Raw genomic sequence first — 7,913 nt, forward strand, 5'->3', positions numbered from 1 at the left:
ACATGCGGATTCTCGGGCTGAGCTCAAACTGAGGTTGTGGCTCTAGGATTGAGAAGAAACACGTCTTATTTAGACCCACTCCAAGCCCAGACCCCACAGTATCCATCTAAACCACAAGGATTTCGGGTGCTTTCCTCTCTTCCCTGCCTCTTCTCCTTGGCATTGCCTTCCCTAAGGCTTCCATAGCTGGACACAGCTGGTCTGCCAAATATGTTTGAAAGGCCTTGATTATAGCGATTCCTGTTAATCTCTTTGGGGAAGCGAAGCCTAGAGGAAAATGACCGTGAGAATGCAAAGGACTTGGCCTCCCTAGGGGATGCTTCACTGTACCATCATGAGCCACGATGTGAATGGTGCAGGCATCACCACTGTGGCTATGTGAGGCTATCCTGATTTGTGGTTATGGCACTGATCAAAATGCACTGTATTCATAAACTGCTTTGTGGAATGGCAACTCCTTTGTACAACGGCTTAATGATAACCAACCTATTCAAAGAAAAGAAACCATTCGTTGTCTCCTAATAAATAGTTTTGACAACATTTCAGAGAAGTTGCAATTTATTTCCCTGGTGTTGGGTTCCAGTTTTGAAATCAAATTTACACAACTCTGAAAAGAGATTCCTTCCTATCTCTTCATCTAGGAAAGAGAGATCATGAGACAGGAATTAGATGGGACAGCGATGGGGATGAATGGCTTTGATTCCGGGGCCAATTACTTAACCTAATAAACTTCAGTGATTTGGGGAAGTACCAACACCATAAAATCGAAATGTAATGTAGACCCTGTTGGACAAGTGTGGTGACTAAATAAGACATTTGGTGTGAATAGACATAGAAAATAACGACCAATAAATGTTAGCAACAATAAATGGTGAAGTAGTTGGGTGCCCATAGCTCATGCCTGTAATTCTAGCTACTCGGGAGACTGAGATCTGAGCAATGCAGTTCAAAGTCAGTCCAGGCAGGAAAGTCCATGAGACTTTTATCTCTAACTAACCATCAAAAAGTTAAAACTGGACCTGTGGCTCACGTGGTAGAGTGCTAGCCATGAGTCAAAAAAGGTCAGGGACAGGGCCTAGGCTCTTAGTTTGAGCCCCAGGACTGGTATACTATAAATGAATCAATAAATAAACAGTAAAACTGACAACATGAGATGTGTTAGCTTCATCCAAGCCATAGAATTCTAAGAATAGTAGTCCTCAGTTTTCATAACCAGCTTCCACGCCAAGGCCAGAAGCTAATCTCTTGTGTAGATAGAGTAATTTTCATTTGTTTGCTCTTTTGTATGCCTAGTAATTTGATTACCTTCCAGCAGTTATCAATTTCCCTTGGTATCTGACATTTTTTGCATCACTGTTAATATCCTTGTGATTTTTTTTCTGGGACTATTTTTTTCTTGGAACTAATTTGATCATTTTGAATCTTTATACTGAACAATGATTCTTTTGTATTCTCAATACAGAAGGATAATCTCTGAATTCTGAAGTCTTTTAATCGGATTGTTAGGAAATAGGAACTTCCTATATTATTTGTGCTATTAAGGGAAGTACATTTAGTATTTCATCATTGTGCGCGCGCTATCAATTCTTGAAATCTTTGACTGCTAATTTGAATTTATTTATTTTTGCAATTATATCACTTTCTCTTGTATTTAGCCTTATGGTTCTTGGCCTTATGTGAGCATTAACCATTGTTACCTCAAATATTTTTAAGTGACTCTCTGTCTTTAGTTAGATTGCTTTTATGCATTTATTAATCAGGACTCAGCTGGATATTTGTGTGTGTGTGTGTGTGTGTGTGTGTGTGAACTCATGGCCTAGGTGTGTCTCTGAGTTTTTGTGCTTAAGTCTAGCACTCTACCACTTGAGCTACAGCTCCACTTCATACTTTTTTAGGGCTTAATTGGAGGTAAGAGTTGCCTGCCTGGGCTGAACCGTGTCCTCAGATCTTAGCCTCCTGAGTAGGTGGGATTACAGGTATGAACCACATCACATTTGGTTCAGCTACTCAATACTCTTGCCTTTTGCTAATATGTAGACTTCTCGACTATGATGTTCTACCTTCAAATTCTAACTGGCTTGGTGTTTCTGAACACTCAACCTATATCTGACTAAGAAAATGCTCTATATCTTAGCTATGGTAAATAATGCTGCAATAAACATAGTCGTGCTGGTAGCTTTAGTGTGGTCTTGTTTGTGAACATTTGGGTAAATGCTCAAAAGTGGGATTGCTGGGGAGCTCTATGTGGAGTCTTTTGAGGAACTTCTATGCTGCTTTCCAAAGTGGTTGAACAAGTTTACACTCCCACCAACAATGCAGTAAGGTTCCCTTCTGTCCGCATCCCCTCCAGCATCTGTTGTTATTAGAGCTCTTGATTATAGCCATTCTAACTGGGGTGAGGTGGTATCTCAATGTTGTTTTGATTTGCATTTCTTTTATGGCTAGAGAGATTGAGCATTTCTTCATGTGTCCATTGGCCATCCTTCTTTCCTCTTCAGAGAAGTTTCTCCTTAAGTCTTTAGCTCACTTATATATTGGACAGTTGTTTCTTTGAAGATTTGTTTTTGGAGGATTTAATTTTTGAAGCTCTAGGTATATTTTAGATATGAGACCCTTGTCTGTTGTATGGCTAGTGAACCAACCCAGATGCCCCTCAGTAGATGAATGGATCAAGAAAATGTGGTATATATACACAATGGAATCCTATGCTTCCATCAGAAAGAATGACATTGCCCCATTTGTTAGGGAATGGAAAGACTTGGAAAAAATCATATTATGTGAAGTAAGCCAGGGCCAAAGAAACCTAAATCCCATGGTTTCCCTTATTTGCAATAACTAGTATATGTCTGAGTCAAGCAGAAAAGGTCAGATAAGTTGATGTTAGTAGAATGAACCCCAAGGTAAGTATCTAAATGTTTTTTTTCCTTTCATGCAATTGTTTCTATCATATTTATAAGATGATTTCTTTGTTGCTTTGTATGTCCCTCCCCCACAGTATAACCCCTACTTTCACTGTATTTGATGTTGGTATAATTTGTGGAGGGGAAGAGAAAAAAACAAATCATTTAACTAGGGCTATAGGTGGACCCATTGCAACAATGAGATGTACAAGTTGTTATGTAGAAAAACGAACTTAACAAATTTGGTGGGTTGGGGGGAGGCTTGGGTGGGGGGAGGAGAGTAGTATGGGAAGGGATGGGAAGGGATGGGAAGGGGAAACCAAGAGGAGGCAACAATGCTTGATAAGAAATGTACTCATTATCTTGACCATGTAATTGTAACCCCTCTGTATGGTATTCTCAAAACAAAAAAAATATGTATATATACAACTTAAATAAAATATATAAATCCCTAATAGAAAAAAAAAAAAAAGAAAATGCTCTAAACTTTGCTTGAATTCCTCTCTCCTGTGCAACTGGAGAATGCACCTTCATTGTTGATGTTGTTGCTAGACTTTTTGTTTCCTATTACCTGATGTCCAGTATCTTGCAAATAAAATGATTGTTATGTATATTGTTCAAGTTTGCATTTCTTAATGTGGTTCATTCTGCCACTACATTTTGGATAGGAGCAGAAGTTCTCGAGGTATATTCTAAAGAAGTTTTTGCATTCTCAGAGCATGTGGGAGGGTTGTTAATGAGGGCAGTAGAGGCAGGTTTAAGGCGATGACAGGAAGGTTTATGCTGCAGGTCTTGTAGCACCAGATCTTGTCAGTAATTTTGATGTGGCCTTAAGTAACAATAGTCTATCTTGACATCATCTAATTTTGCATACTTTAAGCAAATGTGTGCTGTTTTGTGAATTAGAATTTAACACTGATCAATTAAAAAAGAGAAACAGGGCTGGGAAGGTGGCTCAGTGGTAGAGTGCTTACCTAGCATGCATGAGGCCCTAGGATCAATTCCTCAGTACCACATAAGCAGAAAAAGCTGGAAGTGGCGCTGTGGCTCAAGTGGTAGAGCACTAGCCTTGAGTGAAGAGCTGAGGGACAGCACCCGGGCCCAGAGTTCAAGCCCCATGACTGACAAGAAAAAAAAGAGAGAGAAACAAACTAATGTTACTTTATTTATAGTCATAGTTTGTACCTTATTTCAAAATTAAAGCATTTACTTGTACATTAAAATTATTCTGTCTAGAATGTTCACTATTTTTGTTCATAATGGAGACACCAGATGCCATTGGTCTTATATGGCTGGTGTTGGCATAGGGTAGGGTCAAAGAAATCACATTTTCCTTGTTCAGTCAGAATTTCAGCAAACCAAGTCCAAGCAGTGGAAAGCAGAAACACTGTCCCTGGGGATCCCTATTATAGGTTAACCCCACATAGGAGTAAAAGTCTGAGAGACAAAGAAGCCCTTAGGGCTTTGGGTAAGGGAACATGGACTCATTGGATTCCAGGCTTAACAAGGACAAAAATCAGTGTCCACTAGAGGAAAGACAACAAGAGAGAAGAAAGGATAAAAATAGGCTAACACTTGCTCATGGGGTCTCCCTGCAATTTTACTTAGCCTTTCTTCTTGCTGAGTTTGATAAGCTTGTCAAGAAACTTAGAGAAAGATGCTTATAAAGACCATGGACAGGAAAGTGAATTTCTTCTAGTCTTTTGTTACTCTAACTATTGGAAGCGGACATGAATATCCCTGCTGGCAAAGACCCATTTAGGATTAACTCTAGAGACCCCTGCTCCTCCTCCCACAGGAGACACATCCCCTGAAATAGAAGCTGAGAAGGAAAGTAGCCCTCCCCCCCCCCATTAGCTCATGAGGGGTATCTGCTGATGGAGTCACTGGACAAGCCTGTACCCCCCTAGCAGGGAGGAGCAGAAGGAAGGAGGCGGGAAGACAGAGAATAAATAACCCTGACCAAAGGAGGTCCAAAGGAGGAGGTGGAGACAGAAAGGGCTGGGCTTTAGTGCAGCTTGCCAGACCTCTTACAAGAGTGCTGGAGAGAAGGGCACACTGTCCTTGAGGACAGTCCAGGTGAGTGCAGACCAGGGCCAGTACTGGGTGTGGGAGTTTCTTGCAGCTAAGTATCTTCTGTTGCACCTGCTGAATGAGCAGCCAGGCTGTGAAGTTCCAGCTGTATAGGGGTAGGGCTAGACAATGTGAAGGACTGACATTCGAAGGGCTGACAGTCTTAGTGATGCTGTGTTCCTGGGATGAAGGAAGGTTGTGCAGGTAGGTGTTAAACATTGCTGAAGTATAGTTTTCAAGCTATTTTTCAGTGATCACTTTTCTAGGACAACTCACTTCAAGGCATGAATAAATGTATTTGGAGACAGAACAGAGGAAGTTGGGGTTACAGTGGGCCTGGATGAGAGGTTAATGGGGCTTCAGTGTGTGGACACACCTGACCTAAGTTGGCTGAGTGATGGTAGCTCAGTTTACTCCCGGATGCCAGGCTACAGGTTATGTTGTGTTTGGGGATGTGAGTCTGGCCAGAGCTCTGTCTCTATTCTGCAGCAGGAGTCAGACTGTGGCGGAGTCAGCATTTTATAATCCTGGCTCAGTCTGTGCCTAGGAGCAGAATTCAGACTCCAGTCCATTTAAAATGTGGCTTTGGGTCTACACTGCCACCTCCCTGCCTGGTACACTTTACCCCAGACACACGGAAGTGCATGTACGTTCCCAAACATGGTCTGTTCTTGCTCGCTTTCAGTCTTTGTCCTTGCCAAAGGACAATTTCAATAACAGATCTGTTGCTTAAATTTGTCTTCATAGCTCAGAGTTAAGCTCAAGCTCCCGGCCGGCAATGTTTGGCATACCACTGTGACATGACTGTACCTCTGTATATCTCTGGCCTCAGCCTAAGCTCTCCAGTGCTGTCAGTGGTCTAACCACCTGGACCTTGTTTCTGTTCCATGCATTCCCAAACTCATTCTTTCCTTCCCTTCTTCCCTTGGGTCTGCCATGCCTGATAAATGCTGCTTCCCTTCTTACTTCCTCAGAGAAGCTTGCTCTGAACCCTGTTTGGATTCCATCTTTCTCTGTCCTATCACTCATTCTTGTCCTTAGTGCTCTTATCTTGATCTGAAAATAGGTTGCTTATTTCTTTGTTATTCCGATGTGTAAGCTGCAGGAGAGCAATGCTTCTGTCTGTATCCATAGCTCTTCACCTCCAGTTTTGACCCTTTGTCCCCACATCCCCTGATCTACTGCGGTCATACAAGCCGTAGCCAGCATCAGCTCTTCAGAGAAGCCCTTTGAGCCTAAAATACCGAGCGAGCTCTTGTTCTGAGTTGCTGGTGTTTCCCCTTGTTCTTACCACAGTGTACCACCATAACAGTGAATTTGTCTCAATCTCTCCTTACCTGTGTCTTGTTTCTTTGCCTCCTATGCTGAGTGTAGAACTGGGAGAACATGGGAGTCAGCTACTCAGTAATTGTTGAAACAAAATCAATGTGCTGGATAAAAAATAAAAAGAATATGTTGACCAAAGTCCTACTTTTGGCTTTCCTCTTGCCTACATTAGCAGGCATTTACCAGACCAGCTCCAAAGGGCACTAGTGACCAGTCCAAGCTTTGCAAGCCTGTAGAATCCCCAACCCTAGAAACTGGGGGTGACTTTGGGGAAAATTATGATGCAAATGAATAAGGTGTGCGTGAAAGCTCTATTCTGTGTTTTGGAGGTCAGAAATTTCTATTATCGTCTCAACCATTTGTGTGTGTCTCTGTGTGTGCTCACACGTATGAACATGGATGTTGGTGCTAGGACTTGGACTCAGGCTTAGGTGCTGTTCTAGAGCTTTTTTGTTCAAGTCTGACGATCTACCACTTGAGCCTCAGTTCTACTTACTGCTTTTTGGTGGTTAATTGGAATAAGAGTCTTACAGTCTTTCCTGCCCAGACTGGTTTTGCCCTGAGGTCCTCAGATCTCAGCTTCCTGAGTAGAAGGACTACAGGTGTGAACCGACAGTGCTTGGCTCATCTTGATCATTTAAAAAAGAGTGACGATATCCTTCAAGGTTCACCCAAGCAAGATCTGAGGTACAAGTGGGTTCAGATAATTTGTGTGGATGTGTTCCCGGTGGATCCTATCTTCTGAAAGTGTTAACAAAATACCTTCGACAATCAAGTGACAATCTACAAACTGCCAACCACTGAATCTCCCCTGAGGTGTGCCTTCCCTCCTTGGGCCTGACAGTAGGACCCAGAAGCTCCCAGATATGTCTGGACTTCCCTCTCATTATATTCTCTTCCAAATAGTCTGGCAAAGAGGCTGGCAGTAGTACCAGAGGCTCCCGAACTACTGCGCTGAAACTGTCTGTATTTTTGGCCTAGATAGTGATAGCAACTGCTCATACCATCTTCCATTCCTTCTTGTTTCCCTTCACTGAAGTAGGAGAGCCGCTCAAGGGTCCTGAGCTGGTGAGAGATCCCTGGACCTATAGTTTCTCAATTTTGCATTTCTAAAAGATTAAGGGAGTACTTGCTACAAAATATCCATCTATTCTTGGTGTCTGTGTGTGTGTGTGTGTGTGTGTGTGTGTGTGTGTGTGTGTGTGTGTGTGTGTCTGTGTGTGTGTGTGACTCCTGGACTTGAACTCAGGGCCTGGGAACTGTCCCTGAGATTTTTCTGTTTTTGCTCATGGCTAGCACTCTACCCCTTGAGCCACAGCTCCACTTCCAGGTTGTTGAGGATTAATTGCAGATAAGAGTCTCACAGATGTTCCTGCTGGGCTGGCTTCAAACTGCAATTCTCAGATCTCAGCCTTCTGAATATCTAGGATTATAGGCATGAACCACTGGTGCCTGGCTCATCCATCTAATCTTAAAGAGATTGGGAGAGAGACAGGCCTGGCATAATGGAAAGCATATGCATGTGGCAGTCAGGGGTCTGCCTAATATTCTGCCATATGGAATTAATAATATTTACATGGAAGTTGTTGAGAGACTCTAATTAGATAAGGAGAT

The sequence above is a fragment of the Dipodomys spectabilis genome, unplaced genomic scaffold (genome assembly GCF_019054845.1).
Source record: "Dipodomys spectabilis isolate Male_0828 unplaced genomic scaffold, ASM1905484v1 ptg000003l, whole genome shotgun sequence".
Classification (NCBI taxonomy): domain Eukaryota; kingdom Metazoa; phylum Chordata; class Mammalia; order Rodentia; family Heteromyidae; genus Dipodomys; species Dipodomys spectabilis.